The sequence below is a fragment of the Pinus tabuliformis genome, chromosome 3_1 (assembly GCF_031772625.1).
Source record: "Pinus tabuliformis cultivar Carrire ecotype Pingquan chromosome 3_1, CPIR1, whole genome shotgun sequence".
In the NCBI taxonomy this organism is placed as follows: domain Eukaryota; kingdom Viridiplantae; phylum Streptophyta; class Pinopsida; order Pinales; family Pinaceae; genus Pinus; species Pinus tabuliformis.
The window spans coordinates 342,258,593-342,281,941 of record NC_142301.1 but is presented as its reverse complement, the minus strand read 5'-3'; positions in this window follow the sequence as shown (position 1 = coordinate 342,281,941).

The window sequence follows — 23,349 nt, the reverse complement described above, 5'->3', positions numbered from 1 at the left end:
ACTAATCATATAACATTTATATATCACATTATTCTTTTAAATAGTAATTTACTAAAAATAAAATCACGGTTTATATATATATATATATATATATATATATATATAAAATTAACGAATATTAATCATATATGTTAACGACTCAACATTTATTAACGAATACTACTCACATAACATTTATTTATCACGTTATTATTTTAAATAGTAATTTACTAAAAAAATCATGCTTTAAGGTGTATATATATAAAATTTGGATTTGGAATTAGGCTAAATGACATGTAAATGGAATAGTTGTGATTATGGAATAGGTTTTCAATAGTTGTGATTATGGAATAGGTTTTCAGATTCATTGTTATGATTTATTGTTATGAACTTTAATGGGCTTATAGTCTATGATATGAGTATCAAAATTATTGGTAAGCTGGAAGAAAATCAATCATTCAAATAATTATTAATAATATTTTCATTGGAGATTTTGACATATCTTGAGCACATGCATTTAGTAGTTGTCCACTGTGTTTGTGGCCTAAATGATTTTCCAAATGTTCCATTTCTTCGATATACCTGTTTAAGAAAAATTAGTAGTTCTATTTATTTATAATGATTAGGTAGTAAAGTACACATAGTAATCATAATAATTTTTGTTTTAAAATTATTTTATTTTCACATATATATAAAGTTTTGAATTATTTATTCATTGAGTTGTTTGTTTATTTGCTAGATGATGTACATATTTTGAAAGTAGGTATTTTAAGTGGAAAACTTGTTACATATGCCGTATGATATTGAAAGGTTTTATCTTTAATTAATTATTTTTTAAATTTTACAATTTTAATATAATGTTTTAAATTTAAATATAATTTCTCAAGTGTTATATAATTTGTTTTTTTATGATTATGGATCATTGTTTAAGTTATTTATAATTAGAGTATTTTTGTAAATTAAATAAATTGATGTTGATAGACATTAATTCATACTAAATATCATAACACTTATTTTATGATACATATTACATTACTAAAATTTTGAAAATCATAAAAATTATCTAAATTATAATTTTATTTTAAATAATTATTATTATTGTTATTAATTATAAAAATGATTAACAATGTTGATAATAAAACATATATACATTTTAAGAATATTCTTCATCATAAAATCTTATTTCACCAAAAAATTTCTTAATTTGTAATTAGGTATTATGACAATATTACTGGCTAATATCATATACACATTAATATACACATTAAATCATAATCCATATTCATATAACTAATATAACCTAGACAATAATTCATAATCATATAAACAAATTAAATACAACTTATAACATTATATTTAAATGGTAAACTTAGAAAAATAAATAATTAAAAATAAAACCTTAAATCATAACCCATATTCATATAACTAATATAACCTAGAGAATAATTCATAATCATATAAACAAATTAAATACAACTTATAACATTATATTTAAATGGTAAACTTAGAAAAATAAATAATTAAAGATAAAACCTTCCAAACTTTATCATACTAGAATGTAACACGTGTGCCCCTTAAAACACCTACTTTCAAATATGTTTATCATCTTGCAAATAAACAAACAAATGAATTAATGCTTTGCAACCACCGTTTATACCCTCTAATTTTGATTAACCACCGTTTATACCCACTAATTTATATAGTATTTAATAGTTAACATACTTGAAAAATAATTCAAAAGTTTATATAATTTTGAAAATAAAATATTTAAAAACAAAATTCATAATAAGCTGAATACAATTCTTACCTTAGTCACCACCTAATCATTACAAATAAATAAAATAATTTGAAAACAAAATTCATAATAAGTTGAGTAAAATACTTAACGTACTTATCACCTAATCATTACTTAACACATTGGTCAAAACTTATTTAATACTTTATTGATTAAAAATAAATGTTTCTTCAAAAATAGTATTTTTCATTACCGACCAAAACCATTTGATAGGTACACTCCTTAGGTTGAAATTATCGATCATGATTTTACGATAAATAAATTAGTCATTGTATGTTTTATTAGGTTGATGTTTAGAAATAAATAAATTTAATATTTGTGTATTGAAAATATTATGATGTTCTATATCTTAGTATAAGAGTGACATCTCATGTAGAGTTAGATAATTATGTTAAAAAAATTTGAAAGATATATTAAAAAATGTTAAAAAACTAAAAGATATATTAAAAAATATAAGTATGTAAATTTTGATTTATGTTTTTGATTTAAAACTTAATTATATAAAATAATAATTTTATGATAATAATGATGTCGACAATAGTAATTAACATTCACTAAGATCTATATAGTTTATTGGACTTTTAGAAAGTAAGAGATTAATCATAATTGTTTAACATCTTATTTTTATGGTAAAAAGGAAGTGAGAGAAGCATTCACAAATCACCATAGTTTTGTTGAGTTAAAGGTTAAGAAGGTTGGTAGCATGAAAAATATTTTGAAAATTAGATCAAATGTGAGTATACAATGGACAATCTAAGAGAAAGTGCTTTTCATCTTCAATCCTATTAGGATCGCACAGATGACAAACACTTCCATCCCATAGCATATTGAGAATTGACCAATGCTCAGTTTCACTGTGAAGCTCATGAGAATTATTTCTAATCTTTGCAATGTTCATTTTGTTCTCAACACTAGTCAAGACAAATAGATAATTTTATATTTTGTGATTGAGGTTCATCACATTTGTATGCTATCATAGTTTCCTTTTTCCCTCCAACTCTATATTTCCCCATAATTCCTCCTCAAATTTGGAGGTAATAATATTTTTAATATTATTTGGATTCTGCAAGGATATTCTCCTTTCTTTCTCAATGGCCCAACCAAGATTGGGCACCCTTATGCCACCCTCGTTTGAGCCAAATGTTGGGGTTTTCACTACAATTAGAAGCAGATTTTGGAAACTTCTTGGCATCCATGTTGTATAACATATTCTTATGCGTAAGATACCTAGTCACAACCATGCTTTCAAAGGGGGAAGTGATTGCTTTAATCAAGAGGAAAGGGTAGGGAGTATTTCCTTTAATCTTGAAGTTGTAGGTTATAAACTACATTTGGATTTGATCATTTTTCCTCCATGACTCTCTAGATGTACTACAACCCCAAATCTCACATCAATATAAAATAACAAGAGATACAAGAGTCTCCAAGAAGCGATTTTTTAATCCCAAATCTAAAGATATGTCTACTTACAATGGTTTTCAAGCCCATAGTAAGCTTCCAATATATATTTATCATTTTATTCATGCTATAATTCTAATTGGGCTTATGATGGATTTCGATTCCCAAAGAATTATATAAAGAAAATTCCTTCAAGGACTTGTTGTCATCCTTAAAAGAATCATGGGTGATATTTTTGGATTTAATTATCAAGACTTTAGTTTTGTTGGTAATTTTACAATCATATCTATATTGGAGAAAAAATATTGGAGGATTCTGAGTTGATTTCCAAGATGGGGGCAACACAACTTGCATCTTCCAAACATTCTTCTAGCGTATCAGTGCATATGCCAAAAAGGGTAGTGGATAAATGACACCCTTGCTTGACTCCAATATTGCATTTAATTTTTCCCACCAACCTTTAGTGATCCTAATATTGGAAATAACCTTATCACAACAACCCTCAACTCGAGAGGAACCATTATCTCTTCTCTTCTCTTCCATAGCTTTGTTTTAGGAACATGTCAAAAGATTTTCTAAAGTCAACAATACAACAAAAGAGACCAATTTTAATATTGCAACGAAATGTCTGCAATTACCTTAAGAGTAACAAGATGATACATAATTGAATGATATCTTTTAAACCCAACTTGGTGTTTACCTCTTTTACTATGGCTTTCAAGCCAAGGGCTAATCTTCTTTTCCAAAATAAGCTCGTACAAATTTCCTAAAATGTGGCTAATTATAATGATCATGTAATTAGAGGGAATTCTTTTATCCCCACTCTTAAAGATAGGCAGAATACATATTTGCGTCCAAGGCATAGGGAATCCTTGCTTCACTGCTAAACTAAAGTGCTTGTGTATATGTGGGATGATGATAGGTTCTCCCATATTATAAATTTCAGCTTGGTTGCCTTCAATATCCTTATATTTCCTATTAGTGAGTTGTTTAACCTTAAACTTAATGTCTTCCAAAGAAAGGATATTATCCTCTATAGGGAGAATTCAAAAAAATTTCCATGGTGTTAGGGGATTCATAGAGGTTTTTAATGCAAATTTTCCAATTCTTCAAGGGAATCAAATCATTTCTTTAATCCTACAAATCAAAATTTTTCTGCAAAACTTTCTAGGATCAGACTTAGAGAGGTGCAATAATTTATCTTGCTTTCTACTTATAGAATATATTCTCTTTATTTTAATAAGATCTTTGTGAGTATTTATCTTATCGAAGTTTTAAGATTTTGTTCGGAGCATCCCTAATCTTGTTTCTAGCAATTTTATGATTGTTATGATACCAAGGGGTTGATAGTTCTATTATTCTTTTTACTTGACACTTTGGTAGAGAATTTGCTAATGGTAGTGGAGAGAGTTGTAGTAAAATTATGATAAATGTTTTCAATGTTATCCATTATAAGTTAAAGGGTGTAAATCCTTATTTAAATCCTTTAAGAAGAGTTCAATTTTATTCTTGTCAAAAGGTAGGTGGCTTTGACTTTCATAATTCTCATGCATGTGCTCATTCTGCATGGATAAGTTTAGAGTTAAGGTTAAAGTTCTATGATTAGAGTTAAACTCATGGTCATTTAATAGGTAAAAGTTTACAATTTTATTGGAAACAAGGATATCAAATATCAATCAATGACACTACTTACAAGCCCATAAATACAAACCATCTAGTTGGAGTTTGGCCACTTTATTATGCCATTGCAAATTATAAGTTCTTGAGAACTACACATTTTAACTAACTTGGTGCCAAATAAATTCTTGGTTAGGTCTTTATCGTTTCTTTTGAAAATTCCAGTTAAATCACGATCCTCATTTATCCAAAGAGGATTAGAGTTTGAATCATTACTTATAAGAACAAATTTAGTGGATTTAAAGGTCTCTTAACAAGAGGATATTACCTTCATTTCTTAGACTACAAATATCACACTCTAAGGTATTATAAGGGAAATTATTACCTAAACTGTTTTTCTTATAAAAAGTAAAGTTAATAGGTGTGAAATAAAAAATTGCAATATAATCCCTCTTAGTTTTGATGTCAGAGGTTCCTATCGAAGGGGTCTATCTTATGAAGTTGGCTGTGAGGAGAGACACTCATTTTTATATAACTTGTTATTCCTACAATTCTCTGTGAGAGGATATCTTGTTCCAAGTTGACCACAAAATGAATTCATTTATGTGAGGGACCTTAGACTCATCATTTTCCCAAGTTTCAAGTAAAAAAATAATATCAATTTCACTGGGGTCTAACTTAACATAGGACCATTAAGCCATGGAAAGCCACGATAGTTCCAAAAGAGAATCAAGAGTGTTCAAATTTCCTATATATTACTCTTATTTTGGTCTCTATCCCTAATAATAGCTTTCCCATTTCTAATGATTGTCCAATTCCCTTCCTTTTTTACTTTCTTTACCCTTTAAACCTCCTTCCTTAATTCAAATTGGTCTACTGGGATGAGGTCCCCATCTATAAATATTCTTTTTCCTTTTAGGCTTAGAGATTTATTAATTATGACAAATTTATGGTCACTACAACTTACCCTAGCATGGATTAATCTATCGTTATGCCAGCCTCAAGATCATTCCCAACTTTCTTGCTTTTACGAGATGAGTTGTTTTAATTTGTGAATTATTTTTTAGTGTTTCTTTTACTATTTTTAGTATGTACTCATCTTTCTGCTCTTTCGACAATTATAATATTCAACTTTTATTGCACTCATGATTCAATTCAATTAGCTTGTTCATTTCCTCTTTGATGTGTTTGATGTCTAATTTATTATTTGTACTACTTAGGACTAAATTGTTATTTATTTTTTCTTTTAACTCATTATTCTGTTCTCTCAATGTGTAATTTTCTTAATTAATGATTGTTTATACTTTTCCATTTTCTTGTTTAGCTTAGTCCTGAACCTTGATATTTTATTTTCTAATAGTTTGTATTTGCTTTCAATCATTGTAATTAATTCTATTTTATGTTCTATTTCTTTTTCTCCTCTCCTTTTTTCTATTGAATTGAAATGATCACAAAGACTTTCTAGAGTGACTTTGCTTTGCCTCCCCTTACTAGGTTGAGGTTTTGACATATGTGGCAAAGTACTCATATTTTAAAAAATAAAAATAAAAATGAAAAAGAGGAAGGAAGAAAATAGATAAATGCACTTATGCCCATCATCTATGAGTAATTATGAGCATCCATAGCACGGTGAATGCGTTTTTTTATTTTTTATTATGAATTAGCTATAAAAATAATAATAAAAATGTTTACTTAATTTGTTTATAATAAGAAAAATACTAAAGGTTTATTTATTTATACTTAATATTATTAATGGAATTAGAAAAATGACCTTTTTAGTTAAAAAAATAGAATAAAGGGAAGATGTTATCACATATATCTATGACAACAATATGTGTGTGTGTGTGTGTGTGAAGCTACTGGTGATAATTAAATGCTAAAATTAATTCTTAAATTGATAGAATTATGCTTAAATTAACTTTTAAATAGATACAATTAAGATTGCAACTAAAACATAATATAATTCCTAACTACCAAATTTCATAAAAATATTAAGAATTGCAAAAATTAGAAAATTCAGTGTTAAACTACTTTAAATTGTGATTTGGAGTTAAAATTTTAGAAAATCTTATGGTGACACTATTAAAACTTCAACATAAGTTACATTAATGACTTTGGACTTGTTCCATCTTCAAAGAATAAAGATAAAGATATTAATACTAATTCAACACATAAATGCAATAAAGATATTGATATCTTTATGATTCCAGAGGTAACTTCCTTTCCATGCTACAACTTAACCCTTCTAATAATGAGAATATGAAAAGTGAATTAGATTGCTTAAATTAGAGCAAGAAGCCAAATATTATTAATCACGACAAAATAAACAATAATGTTAAATACTCCAACAATATCCAAACAAAAAATTAATTAAAAAAACTATATAATAAAAAATGAAATAAAAAATTTAGATCTTAAACCCAAAATTATTATAGATTTTCAACCCAAACCACATTTCAACTTAATATAATGATTTTCATAACTAATGTAATTATGATTTTTTCATCACTTTAACCCTTACCTTATTATAACTTAACTCACATTCAATTAAAATGTAAATATTATTATTTGATTATTGCTTTAACGTTTTCACTATAATTGCATTCAGCCCTATGTTTCTTGCTACAAGTCAGATCTTGCATCTGATCTGATTGCTCTCACTAATAAATTAGTATTCCGAGTGAGCATTTCCTAACAAAACCAACGTGAAACATGCACATGCACATGTTTGTTCCACGTGAAACGTGCACATGCACTCGAATAAACCAAGTCGAGGTAACTTTAAAATATCTTATTTGATTCCAGAGGGCCATTCAAGTGTGTATATATCCACTTGCCTAAAGATATATAGGTTTATATTTTTATATGAATATAAGATCTTTCTCTAATTAATGTGATTAATTGGTTTTTTACTCAAACTCAATTATCATGTGATTGGTTGGTTTTATACTCAAGCTCATTCCTAAATTTATTTAATTATTTGATTATTATATATTAATGAAAAACACTTGCTTTTAATAAACCATTTCCAAGTCTCTTTTCATTGTTTATTAGTATTATAGCTTAATACACACATGGAATAACTTTTACACACAGTAACTCCACATCTCAAGGATGACCATGCATGGATATATGTATCTAGGACATTTCCATGTACACAACATTTAGAATAGTTTCAAATGCTTTTGAAAACATTTCACATTATCCTCTATAAATTGTAATTCAATTTTTCCTAGATTGGTATCCATCTTCATCTATATTTTGATTTTTTTTAATCCTTAATTAAGTTCTAAGCTATGCACTTTCCATAATTTATGGCCTCCTTCACGAGTTACGGGCCCTTTTGATGATATGTTGAGATTAAACTTGATTTTTAATTGTAATTTAATTTCTTAGCGTGTGTATCATCCTTAGAGATACTTCGATCTCCTTAATCCTTAATTAAGTTCCAAACCATGGACTTTCCATAATTTATGGCCTCCTTCATGACTTACAACCCCTTTTGGTTATATGTTGAGACTAAACTTGATTTTTGGGTTACATCAACGTGGTCATTCCATATATGATTTACATCTCCACATGCCGAGAGAAGGGTTACTTAGATGTTACATGAACTTTGTATAATAGTATGCTCTAACATTATAGTGTAAAAAGGATTAGATTTTAACTCATAATCTTTTAACTCATTTGAGAAGAAATTAGATGGGATTTTTATTTTTATTTTCAAAGAAAAAATCGTAATATTATTCAACCTGAAAACCAAGGAGTGAAATTATATTTTGCAAATGCCCAAAAGCATTCGATCAGGTCAGCCTTTTGACCGATGCACAAAAAGAGAAAAATGAAAAATAAAAATTACATAAAATTGATAGGGCTAAGTGTGATAAAAATCGCTTAGTTTCTCCCTTCTTTCCTTTATTTTTTTCCACCTTTTACGAGACTTATTGATTAGGAGCAGCCGATACTATTCCTAATTCGTTGCCTTCCACCTTCAGGGGAGCTTCTTTGTCGGAGTCCAAACTCTTTGATGTATGGGTTCGCTTTATGCACCCTACTTCCTTTTCAATGGGTGTGACTGCCTTTTGTTGCTCTACTACTATAATATCTGTTATTTTTGTACCTTTTTGGCTAGGAGTCACTATTTTGAACTAGTTCTCCATTCCTTTAGAGTGACTTTCTATGCCTTGCGGTTTCACGACTCCACCATCTAGTTGTGTTCCTTGTTGATTTTGTACTTCTATATTTTGATGGTTCTCCACCATTTCTTCTTCCTTCTCTCTTTAAATATGTAGATATGAAAAATACCATCCCTTTGGCTTTTGGGGTCTTTTCTTTGTCCTTCTTGTGAGTTGTTAAGCTTGTGTGCGTGTGTTCTACAAGTGCCATGTTTGAAAACAAATGCGACATCTGAATGTTGTGTTTTCAAAATCTAATGGTTGAGTCCATTTGAACTCTTTTTGTGTTAAATGAATGCAATATAATAGAACTTTGCCAAGGTCTATCTCTACACAGCTCTTATCATAGGTAAAAACACCTTTTTCAGTTCTTTCTGAATCCATCTTTAAAAACTTTCCCAATGAATTTCCAATGCCTTCTAGCACTTGATGGTGCTCGAAAGGTAGAGGGAGATTGTGTAAACTCATCCATATCGAAATTTTGAAACCACCATTGATGTAGCTTCGAAACTTGGAAACCAGAGAGTTAAGAAGAGTCCTGCTCCATCCCAAAACCATGGCCCCTTGTTTAGAGAAAATTCCAGATATTTTTGTGTCTCGAACTATACAACAAAATATCCTTTGGAGCACAAGTCACAATATCATAATTTGGGGTCCAATTAGTGAATACCCATTGATGTAGATCTTATGAATTGGGCCAAAAACCATTGAATCTACATATTACTACTTTAGATTGGAGGACAGTGAAAATACCATTTACCTCTTATATATTTACTATCATGGATGGTGCTTGCTCCATATGCTCAACAATGCAAGGGCCCGAAATATTTAGTGATTGTCCAGATGGGATGTGAATCTTCCCTTGCCTTGAAGCCTGGGAGGAACCATTGGGGGTTGAGGATCAAATGACCTCCTTATATTATGCTACTCCATTGGGGTTTCTGGCACTCTACACTCTTCCCCATAGCCACATGGTTAAGATGATTGTGGATTCCGATACAATGCCATATTTCTTTAATGGAAAAGAGTTTTGTAGTATTTGATGAGCCTCATCATTGGGTAACTATATGGACCTTAATCCACCTCCTAGCTTAGTCAAATCAACTCTTCTCACAATTTATTACATATTTTGATTATATTTTGTTTAATGAGATGAGTCAAAGTGAGATATTATGCCTAGTGGACTAATGTGCATTGATTACAGGTTTGTGAGAGAAAATCATGGAATTTTGGCTAATTAAGGGTTGAAACTCGAATGAGACAAGGAGGAGAGATTGTAGGAGGTAGATCCTCCTCATTTACTCCTCCCTCATTCGAATATTCCTCCATCAATCACACTAGCTCGGAGTACAAGAAGCCAAGTCATGGAGATCAAAAGGCAGCCGAGCAAGTGACAGTTAAAGAGCTAGTTTATCTCGATTTTGGGAGCCGAGCCTCCCTAGATTTAAGGAAGTCATTGGGGACTTCAGTTGTATAAATAAAGAGGCCTAGAGCCTCATTAGGATTTGAATTTTTGTTGTAAAAACACTAGTCAATTTTGAGTTCAAGACTTGTGGAAGACATTGTTATGTAATTTTCTGTTTTGATAATGAGAATGAGCAATTCCTTGATCCAACACTAAGTTAACTCAGAGGGCTGAAGCTCTTGGGTTAGGGCCCAACCCTAGCAGCAAAGGCTCCTCTTCTTGTATTTGTATGCTTAGATTGAATTCATAGATTAATGGTTGAATTGTCTTTAGAATTATTTCACTGCAAGTAGTGTAGATTTGATTAGTTTTCTTCCATTTGTGCTTTACTTCAGCAGTAGTTTAGAAGAGATAAAGGAACATAAAAAAGCTTTCAATAGGTGGTTTTGGCCTCACTCCTTCCTTCAGGGATCATGGTTTGAGGAAAGAACTCTTATGCAGCCCCAAAAATACAGAATTTTAGTTTCTCATGGAATTTAGGGTTTTCTGTACTTAGGCCAGCATTTGATTAGTTTGCAAGAGTAGGATTTAGTTATCATTTCTTCTACCTTCAGTCTTACATTAGATCTCATCAATGTTCCATCTTATTCTGCAAGTTCTCCTCATGCATAAAGTAGGCAGCTAGCTCATGAAATTATGTTTTCCTTAGATAATTGAAATTCTTCTTGTTTACATGATTTTTGGGTAAATGTCAATGTTTGATGCAGTGCAGGTGTTTCAAAAGTACAGAGAGATTTCATAGTCAACAACCTCATTCCAACTTCATCCATCCATGATCATTCTTTTCTTTCACTAAAACCCTCACCAATTTCATCATTTCACAAGGAAACTTCTCCAATCTTGTTGAGCAAATCCAACCATCTCCCAACCTTGGTTTTGAGTTCTGAAGTGGTCCTAGGCACTCCCTTGCCTCATTCCATCCACCAACCACCTTCCCTAAGCCTTCCATCACCTTCAACACCCATAATTTTCTCTCGGATGTATCCTGTAGAGATATAGGGGATCCTGTAGGTTTTCAAGACATCCTGTAGAACACATTAGGATATCCTGTAGGTTTTCCTATAGTGGCTTGTTTTGAGGTTGAATTGAGGAAAACGCCTCTAGGAAGCTAGAAAAGTCCCCTACTAGTCTCCCCAACGTTCTAGCCATTCACCATCATCCCTAAGCCACCTACCACATCACCAAAAGGGATTAGCTTTCACACTGTCACATAAAAAAGACAAAACAAAAAGAAAAACATAATTAGTTTATTCATTTACATGCACAATAGTAGAATGTTTGATGCTTTGAATTTGCATGCTTAGGACAAGTAGATTTGCATACATGTTAACTTAGAATTATTTTAAAGCATAGCCTCTTAGCAGTCATTTGGAAAATGTTGTGTTTTAGCATTTGATTTCAATCTTTTTCCTTACTGCAGTAGACAAGCTTTCTCTTAGAGTAGATTTCCTTTTCCCTCATTGGTAATCAAGTTTCTTCTGAATCCATAGAAGTCTGGTTTGAAAAACCTTAGTGTTCTATCGCCATCTTAGTAGTGACAACGAGCAGACCCATCACATTTACTTATGTATACAACACTGTCACCTCCAAGTTTGTACGAACCCCGGGTTGATAAAGTAAAGTTGGTAGCCCCAAGAGTTGCAACATTCTTGCTACAATACTAGTGCTCATCACTTTTTGGTGTCGTTGCCGGGGAGGTGTCTGAGTAATATGTGATTACTGCTTTCTTTCTTCCATTTCTTGTCTTTGATATTCTGCTATTAGTTTCATTTCTGCAAAATTAATTTAGTTTGCTTTCTTTTCCATTCTGCATTCTTTACTTTCCTTTCCATTCTGCAAGTAAGATTTCATTCAAGCAGTTATTTTTCATTCAGTCAATTAGTTTTCATTTAGTCTGCAATTTCAATTCTGCAATTATTTTCAAAGCTTGAAAAAAAACACAAAACAAAATGAAAACACTTCTTTCATGCCTCGTACGAATAGGGATAACTTAGGGGAATCTTTTTCCAAATACCCCCACTACTTCAAGCAGCCAACCTTCCCTCTTCTTCGGTGGATGTGAATTGGAGGAACCCTTAGGTGAACAACCAGAGATATTTGAAGAGCCTACAGGGGGAGAAGAAGAAGAAGAACCCATTCCAGCTGACCCAATGGCTGAAAATAGAAATGACGGAGGAAATAGAGAAACAGTTGAGGGTGCCTTCCCCATCAGGGAAACCAATGGGATACCAAGATGAAGAATATAAGCCCCTCTTCCCTTCCTCATTTCCATGGCCCGACCTTAGAAGATCCAACCACTTTCTTGTTTGAGTTTCTTGTCATATGCAGAACCTATGATTACACCAATGATGAGCAAAAGTTGAAACTATTCCCATCCACTCTCAAGGATGCAGCTTTGCACTGGTTCATGGGTTTACCTAGGGATAGCATCACAACTTGGGCTCAGATGCAGCAAGCCTTCAACAACAAGTATCAAGACTACTGCAGGTCTAAATACACTAAAGAGGAAATTTTTAGGATGACCTTAGGGCATGATGAATCCCTAGAGGATTATGAAGAAAGATTCCAGCTTAGCTACAAAAGGGCCAGGTGCACACTTGACCCTAAGTCACTGAAGCTAGTCCTGCTTAGAGGGGTAAGGGAAGATCTTCTGGATACCCTAAACTTGTTAGTAGGAGGGGACATCTACCAGCTACCCTATGAAGATATCAAGATTGTCTTTAGAAACCATTCTAGGGTAGCTAGGAAAAAGGGTAGGGGTAGTCAACCTATGGTAAATCCATCCTCTTCCAATACATCCATCAAGGGTGAAATTGGAAACATGCTGGAAGATTTCAAGAGTGAGATGTTGCAAACCCTTGCCCTACAGATGGACACTATGCACATTAAGAGAAAACAGGAGGAAGCAGAGAGAGCCTTAGCCATTTTCTGCCCTAGATGCACAAGGAGGCACCCTAGGAATGAATGTCCATTAAACCCGATTGAAGTTTGCTAAGTCTGTGAAATAAACCACTCCTCAGAAAAGTGCCCTTCGCTACCTGGACTAAAAGCTATATATCAGGGAGCTGAAGGGGTGACTGAGAAACTCTGCTACATAAATCAAAGGAGACCTCATGGGCCTCGACCATACCAGCAGGGCATGCAAGGATCATCCCATGCATATTACAACCCCAACCAAACCACATCCATTCCCTCTTGAGGGCCTCCTGCTCATCCTTCCTGGTCTACACCTCCTCCTTGGTCCTTTTCACCTCAGTATCATTCCCAGTCGACCAGCTAGTCATTTCAACCATATGCTCCACCACAGCCTAGTGGAATGCACCGCTCCAGGGGTGGAGGCCCCCATACAAAAATGCTCCAACTTTATTGCCTTCACCACCTGCTCAACCACAACTTTTACACCTTGCTCCACCTAAGAAACCCCAGATGCTTGCCCAAACAAATCCGAACCTGAACAACAGATAGCCACAACAAGTATACAATGGAGAGACATCCTATCCTGCTTATGCTGTGGAGATTCAGGAAATCAACCTAAGATCTAGGAGAGTACTCCTGGAAACCCAACCTCTACCTCCACCTAGGGAGAGTGAGGAAGAAAGAGAGGAAAACATGCCTAAAGTAAATCCACCACCCTTTCTTGAGAGATTAACTCAACAAATCCAACCTACCCTGGAAGAGACTGAACTTCTGGGAGAATTGAAAAATCTATGTGTTAAAGTTCCACTTCTCCAAGCTATAAAAGATGTACCTATTTAAAACAATTTGATTAAGGAGAAGTTCTTAAAACATCCAGGGAGGTGAAAAAGAGATGCCCCTACCATTAATGTCATTGGACAACTGTCCGACTTAATGTTGGGGCAAGTAATTTTCCAAAGTATTTGGACCCTAGAAGCCTTGTACATCTATGGCACCATTGTCCCACACACTTTGATTGATCTTGGGGCTGCCATTAATGTGATGACCAAGGACACCATGCTCAAGCTCAACCTCTAGGGTTCATTGAGAAAGACCACAACAGTCCTGCAACTTGCAGACCGTTCCACAGTGACCCCTGAGGGGATTGCGGAGGATGTGATGGTCTCCATTGACTCTTGGGAGTACCCTGCAGATTTCCTAGTTCTCCAGCCTAAGGCCAAGCTTACTGGTTACCCTCTCATCCTTGGGAGGCCCTGGTTAGCCACTGCCAATGCCTACATTAGCTACAGGGCTGGAAATATGACTATAAAAAATGGGCATATGTCCAAGCAGTTGGTCTTGTACCCTCCTGCCCAGCCATCTCTAGAACATGACTTACCTTTATGGCTGGAGGAGGAGGAAGAAGATGAAGTTTATTCAGCCCAACTCTATACCTTAGAAACAACCATGGGAGGAGGACAACCGGATGAAGATGATTTGATTGAACACATACTCCAAAGTCCAACTCCCAATACATTGTCCTTAGAGGAAGTAGTAAAGGAAACCCAGAACAACCATCAGATTGATCTATGCTTAGCTGATTCAAACCCTACCCGTGTCAAAACCATAGAATTCGGCCCTGAGAGAACTTTGAAAATCAACCCATCTCTTTCTGTACACCAAGAAGAAAAGTTGTGCAACATGCTAAAGGAACATCTGGATGCCTTTGCTTGGAGTTACAAAGAAATGAAGGGAGTGCACCCCTCGGTGTGTACTCACCACATTTATATCAAATAAGGTTTCAAACCAGTCTGACAACCCCAAAGGAGAATGAATCCAGCTCTCAAGGATATAGTTAAATAAGAACTGCAAAAGCTACTAGATGCAGGATTCATTTACCCTATCTCAGATAGTGAGTGGGTCTCTCCTTTGGTGTTGGTTCCAAAGAAAAATGGGAAGTGGAGGATTTGTGTCGATTACAGAGAGTTAAAAAAAGCCACAAAGAAGGACCATTTCCCTCTACCTTTCATTGACCAAGTGCTAGATGGCCTAGCAGGGAAAAAGTTTTTCTCTTTCCTAGATGGGTTCAGCAGGTACAATCAAATCCATATCAACTCAGAAGACCAGGATAAAACCACCTTCACTTGTCCTTGGGGTACTTTCGCCTATAGGGTCCTTCCTTTTGGCCTATGCAATGCCCCTACCACTTTCCAGAGAGCAGTCCTGAGTATCTTTATCGAGCTAGTCCATGATGCAGTAGAGATTTATATGGATGATTTTACACCCTATGGGTGTGATTTCCAGGAGGCTTTGTCCAACTTAGGTAAGGTGTTGAACAAATGCATTGAAATGAACCTATCCCTTAGTCTAAAAAAATGTGAGTTCTTGATGACTGAAGGGATTGTGATAGGTCATTCAATATCCCAACAAGGACTGCAGGTGGACCCAAACAAAATAACCATCATCCAAAGGGTCCCACCTCCGCAAAAGCAGAGAGATGTCAGAAGTTTTCTAGGTTTAGCTGGATACTATCGGAGGTTTATAAAAGACTTCAGCAAGTTAGCTTCTCCTTTATTTGGGTTGTTGGCCAAAGACTCTGAGTTTGTATGGTCAAAAAGCTGTCAAGAGGCCCTGGACACCCTAAAGGACAAGTTGACCACTGCACCTATTCTCCGAGGCCCAAATTGGGCCCTTCCTTTTCATATACATGCTGATGCCTCACACAAATCCATAGGAGCAGCTCTAGGCCAGATAGATGACAAATTGCCTTATGCCATTTACTTTATCAGTAAGAATCTGTCAAAGGTTGAACTGAACTACACAGTGACCGAAAAGGAGCTCCTGGTTGTTGTGCATTCATTGAAAAAATTTAGGCATTACATTACAGGTTATCAAACATTTGTACATACTGACCATGCTGTAATTAAATATTTAATGAATAAACCTGATGTGAATGCCTAGATTATTAGATGGTTACTTTTATTACAGTAGTTTGATCTAACTATTGTTGATAATCCTGGCAAGGGAATGTTGTTGCAGATTTTTTGTCCAGATTAACTTTGCCTGCAGGGGAGGAAGGAATGGTTGATGATCAGTTACCGGATGAACACTTATTCGCCATTTCAATTCTCTCTCCATGGTTTGCTGACATAGAAAACTATTTGGTGTCCTCACAATTCCCACCGAGTTTGTCCTCCAAAGAGAAAAGTAAGATTATGATGAAGAGCACCCCATTCACTTGGATTGGGGGAAACCTCTTCAAAGAAGATGTGTCAGGGAGGAGGAAGTCTTTGACATCCTTCTGACCTGTCATGATGAGCCTTTTGGAGGTCACTTTGCATCCGAGAGGACAACATTCAAGGTGTTACAAGCTAGTTATTATTGGCCCACTCTTCATCAGGATGTGAGAAGATATACTAGTCACTGTGATCGGTGCCAAGGGATGGGAAAGCCTACTCCAAGGGACGACATTTCTCTACAACCTTAAGTGACTTTCGAGCCATTTGAAAAGTGGGGCATGGATTTCATTGGACCTATTAACCCTCCTTCTAAGCAAAAGAAGTACATCATTGTGTGCACTAACTATTTGACCAAGTGGGCTGAAACCAAGGAAATCAAGGCAGCAACAAAGGAGAAGGTGGCTGAGTTCTTAAGGGAAAATATATTTTACAAGTTTGGGTACCCTAGAGAACTAGTCACTGATCAAGGCAGCCAGTTTACATCCAACATGATTGAAGACTTGTTAAGCTAGCACAAGATCAAGCATAGAACCTCCACTCCCTATCACCCACAAGCTAATGGGCAAGTGGAGGTGACCAACAGAGCACTGGAGGGAATTCTGACCAAAGTGGTTAGCAACAGCAGAAAAGATTGGGCAGATAGATTAGTTGAGGCCACCTGGGCCTATAATACCACCTGGAAGACCACCACTAGATTCACACCCTATGAGTTGGTCTATGGGAAGAAGGCCCTGCTATCCATTGAATTTGAGTACAATACATTGAGGATGGCAACCCAACTAGATCTAGATCTCAGTAGTGCACAAAAAGAGAGATTGCTCCAGCTGAATGGGCTGGATGAGTTCAGAATGCAGGCCCTCCTACACATAGAGGTGACTCAAATTCAGAGGAAGATCTGGCATGAAAAGAACATCAAGGACAAGCAATTTCAAGAAGGTGATTGGGCTTTGTTATATGATTCTAGATATAAAGAATTTAAGGGAAAGTTAAGGACTAGATGGTTAGGGCCTTATGTCATAGAGAAATGTCATGATAATGGTTCAGTGCAGATTAGAACCATAGATGCAGAGGCCATTCCTTTACTTGTTAATGGGCACAGATTGAAGGTTTACAAGAGGCCATTGTCAAAGCAAGAGTTCATTGATGGTATCAACAAAACAGTGATGGTGGTGGAGCAAGTCTCAGCTCCTACCTCATCAAGTCACTGAGAAAAAAAGAAAAAAGGGAAAAAAAAGAAAAAAAGAAGAAGAGAAAAATAAGGAGACTCAGGTGAAAACCTCCATGAGGCACCTGAGTCCCACTGTTGGGTTGAAAACCTCTTGAGGCGGCCCAATGGTGTCAAAACAAAAAAAAAGAGAAATAAAAAGATCTCTAGGTGAAAACCTCTCTTGAGGCACCTAGGGCAAGCAGCTAGGATGAAAACCTCTTGGAGGCAGACTAGTTGTTTTCAATAAAAAAAAATAAAAAAAAAAAAGAGAAAAAGAAAATTATGAAAATATTGTTTGCAAGTCAGCAGGAGGACAATCAGAGCAAAAAAAGATAATCAAAAGGGACCTATCCAGCTCATGTTTTTATTTCTCCATTCATTATCCTTCATAATTCCGTCATTCCCTCCATTTTCCCACTCATTTACCTTAGTTTGCAAGGGTTCTGTTTTTCTACATGATTCCCTGTAAACCTATAGGATTCCCTGAAAACCTACAGGATGATCCTATAAGAATTACAGTGGCTTGGGAATCCTAAAGGAAGTAACCCTAGAGCAAGGGGATGACCTGTCCATGTCAAAAAAAAAAAATCCTACTTCACCATCTGATCACCATACCTCTCTCCACCATGATCACCCCTGCATTCATAAAAAAAGTCAGTTTCAATTTTTTATTTTATTTTTCCAAAGAAAAAACATAGAGAAAAGAGGATGAATGCAGAGAGAAAGGGGACAACACCTGAAGGATATTTTCCTCATTCACAAATCCCTAGACCCCTTCTCTGCCCATGCCAACCATCCTCAGGCTCCAGCAGTAGAAAATGATTAAGAATTTTTAGGGAGAAGCAACTACAGGAAATCCTGTAGCAGCCTATCCCACAAAACAAAAATCATAGGTTGCAGTTAGCTTCAAGCATGGAAGATCCAGAGGTAGAAGAGGCTCCTCCAGAGCCTAGCAGTAGCATCAGGATCATCATCATCAACACCAAGTACCTACACATCAAAGAAGATCATCAAAGGACAATAAAAAAAAGGAGAAAAGCACATGCAACCAACACACAACAAAGACTTCATTCTTCAACAAACAACATCAAGGCATCATTACCACAGGTAAGTATCTCGCTTCCACTCTCTCATTAGCATAATGTGATCAAAAGATGTAAAAGTTGTGAAAGAGTTGGTTTATAAGCGAAAGGTGGCCAGTTAACTTGGCCACCTTCGTTCAGTCAACGAGGAGAAAGTAGTTAGTCCTTACACATGTGGCAGCAATCAAGTCAAGGAAAAGAAGGATGAGGTCGAAAGTAGTTAAGATATGGATGCTCGAAGTGGGAGTTGATTATGAGGTGAGGAGAATGATGATGTGGTAGTGGGACCAACGGTCCAAAAATAGATATTCGTACCTCGGCTTCCAACACACCACCTCACTCAAATCACCCATATGAGGAAATAAACGTTGATCCCCATGCATAGAAGCATTCACATTCTCGAGGCTCCACACTAGCAAAGTTGCTCTCGGCCCTCAAGCAGTCTACAGGAAAGGAAAATTTCATTTTTTCCTATGCAGGACCACCTACAGGATCCTACAGGATACAGTCCAACACCTACAGGATTGGAAGTGAGCAGTTTCAGAGGGAGAAAAACAGGGTTGGCTTCATCAAGCAGTGATAAGGAGGTAGGCTCTACATTTCCCCACATTTTTCCAAGTGAAAGGAACATAAAAAAATCTTCTAGTTTGTTGAAAGTAATTGCAGCATAAGGGAATTGCATACACAAAATTTTCGTTTAAATTTCCTCATTCATTAAATTTGGTAGCAGACCTATACAGCCCTACATCCATCAGATAAAATGATAGGGGGATTTAATAAAAAGGAGCCCATCAACACAATGAGGATTCATTATCACCCTCCTATGCTAGAGATATTCACAAGGGACAATTGTATGGGTTTCTTTGAGAAATTGAGGGGGTATGATGATGAAGTAGCTAGAGATTTTTCTCTCTCCCTCATTCCATTGACTAGGACCCATGCCGCTATTGTGGTGAGAGGCCTCTCCATAGAGCTCACCCCTGAAATCATAGGCAGAATTACCACACTTCCCTTAGGAGTGCCTTGGATAAAGGAGGATAAGGGAAATAGCCAAATTGAAAAGAATAAATTCTTTTTAGAAGGAGAGGAGGCCATGGAAGACAAAATAGAGTGAGAAGAGCAAGACTACCCTATGCTTGGAATGAAATTAGCTACCGCCTTATAAAGTATATCTCATGTGAAGGTAGGTATAGTGTGGTATATGGATACCACTTTAGGCTTCTTCAAGAATTGAGGTTTGGAGCAGACACACCTCCTCAAAACAGACTCAACATCCCCTACTTCCTTCTTCAATCAATGATAGATATGAGCATGAAGGTGCAGGAAGGAAACCATCAATAGCTAGCCCATCATGGGTTAATTAGACTTATCATATAATATGCCCTCGAAAACCTTAGAATCCCTATCACATGGGAAACTTTCAGAGACATGCAGACAGAGGGAGATATAAAATCCCTTGAATATGACAAGAGCCCCATTGCCAGTGAAAGGGATGAAGAAGAAACAGAGGAGGATGAAGAAGAAACTGAAAAATAGGAAGAATAAATAGAGAGGGATGAAGAGGAAATAGATGAGGAAGAAGAGGAAGAAAAAGAGAAGGAAAGTGGTGAAGAGATAGAAGAAGATGCAAAGGAGGAAACTGATGAACAAAGTGAGGAACTAGAGGGAGAAGAAGAGGAGAAAGACAAAGATGAGAGGGGGAATGGAAAAGAGGAGGCAGAAGACAAGGAGGAATCACCCAGGGTATCTCCAGAACCCACTGAGAAAGAGGCAGCAACTGCCCTCACTTCCCTTAGTACCCGTATCAAACAAAAATGGAAATGACAGAGACCAACTCCATTGTACTTTAGGACAAGAAAAAGTACAAGAATAAGGTAGGGAAAACCTCAAACTCCCACCAAGGTTCCTATTGTTATTGAAGACTCACCCAAACAGCAGGAGAAGATGGCTCCTCTTATGAAAACTCAAGGAGAAGGATCATCAGGACAAGCCTCCCCCAAGTCTCCTATCACTTATGTTAGAAGGCATGTCACTAGATCTGCCTCATCCAAAGGAAAATGCATCCTACAGGATACACAAAAGGACCTACAGGAAGCAGAGGAAATCCTACAGGAAACTCTGCTAAACCTACAGGAAACTCAGAAATTGGATAAAGAAGGGAGTATGTAGCAAGAAACAAAGAAGGAGGATCCAGAGCTAAGGGAACCTAGTCCTCAACCTAACCTTGACTCCTACTACAAGTTTATTGAAGGGGGTAGGGTCATTCCACAAAAATTTTCCATCCCATTATTCTTTGAGCTTGAGAAAGAAAGGGCAAGAACACATAGATGGATGCAGATTTCCAAATCCAAAGGGGTGGAGGACATAGGTCACATGGAGGAAAAAGTTAAAGAGATGGGCAGAGAACTGAGCAGCCTGAGGGACAAAGAAGCAATAATGAAAGCTTAGTTGGAGGCAGAAAATGCATGGTTAAAAGGACATCTACAAGAAAGAGAGAATCAATTGGCATCCATGGCCAATCTATCTTTAGAGGCAATTTAGTGCATGATGCCAGCTAATTCCTATGCATTATACCTTAAGGAATAGTGGCTGTAGTTCCAAATCAAGACTCTAGCACAGAGAGGCACTATTCCATTCTAGGATTATAGACAGTTCATTGATATTTGTGATCAAAGCACATTGGAGGATAGGGCTAAGATGTCTGAGTTCTACCTACATAACTTAGCCTTGATAGATCTGAATGTGTGGGACCCTAATTCAAAACTAGGGGACTTACAGTTGATGGATTTGGCATCATGGATGAACCATGAGGAAGCAAGGGCTGCTGAAATGAAGAAAATAATGGCAAGGGAAGAAACAGAGCCTCTCATGATAAGAGCTGAGTAGTCTAATCCAATGGATGTCATCAGCACACATAACTTGATTGCAAATGACCCTCAACTTGCACCCATATACCTTGCTTCCCAAGAGCAAGAAATTACACACTTTGAGGATATGTTCAGGCTGTTAGGGGATGACAGCATGCAAGCTTTCCAAAGGAGATGGAATAATTTTCCCTACAGTTTGAAAATCAGAGAGTACCATTCTCCTCAAAGAATGAGAGAAGCACTGAACAAGACACCCATGTACAAGCAAGCTTTCCAAAGACAAAATCAATTGGATTGGCTTGAGACTTAGTTCACCACTGCTCTTAAGGATGTTAGAAGGAAGGAAGCAAGAGGAAGAAAGAAAGCAGTGGGAGGAAATAGGAAGGAAGGCAGGATTTTATGCACAAGAAGAGGAAACTACATCAGAAGCATGGGATGTCAGGGAGGCCAGTAGAGAAATGAAAGACATGGATATTGATTGAGTTTCTCAGAGGATGAGAAACACTTTCAGTAGGGGGGTGATGATGAGTCTCATCACTGGGTAACTATATGGACCCTAATCCACCTCCTAGCTTAGTCAAATCAACTCTCCTCACAATTTATTACATATTTTGATTATATTTTGTTTAATGAGATGAGTCAAAGTGAGATATTATGCCTAGTGGACTAATGTGCATTGGTTGCAGGTTTGTGAGAGAAACTCATGGAATTTTGGCTGATCAAGGGCTGAAACTCGAATGAGACAAGGAGGAAAGATTGTTGGAGGTAGATCCTCCTCATTTACTCCTCCCTCATTCGAATATTCCTCCATCAACCACACTAGCTCAGAGTACAAGCAGCCAAGTCATGGAGATCAAAAGGCAGCTGAACAAGTGACAGTTAAAGAGCTATTTTATCTCAAGTTTGGAAGCCAAGCCTCCCTAGATTTAAGGAAGTCGTTGGGGAATTCAGTTGTATAAATAAAGAGGCCTAAAGACTCATTAGGATTCAAATTGTTGCTGTAAAAACACTAGTCAATTTCGAGTTCAAGACTTGTGGAAGGCATTGCTATGTAACTTTCTATTTTGGTAATGAGAATGAACAATTCCTTGATCTAGCACTAAGTTAACTCAGAGGGCTGAAGCTCTTGGTTTTTGGCCCAACCCTAGCAGCAAAGGCTCCTCTTCTTGTATTTGTATGCTTAGATTGAATTCATAGATTAATGGTTGAATTGTCTTTAGAATTATTTCACTGCAAGTAGTGTAGATTTGATTAGTTTGCTTCCATTTGTGCTTTACTTTAGTAGTAGTTTAGAAGAGATAAAGGAACATCAAAAAGCTGTCAATAGGTGGTTTTGGCCTCACTCCTTCCTTTAGGGATCATGGTTTGAGGAAAGAACTCTTATGCAGCCCCAAAAAGACAGAATTCTAGTTTCTCATGGAATTTAGGGTTTTCTGTACTTAGGCCAACATTTGATCAGTTTGCAAGAGTAGGATTTAGTTATCATTTCTTCTACCTTTAGTCTTACATTAGATCTCATCAATGTTCCATCTTATTCTGCAAGTTCTCCTCATGCATAAAGTAGGAAACTAGCTCATGAAATTTTATTTTCCTTAGATAATTGAAATTCTTCTTGTTTACATGATTTTTG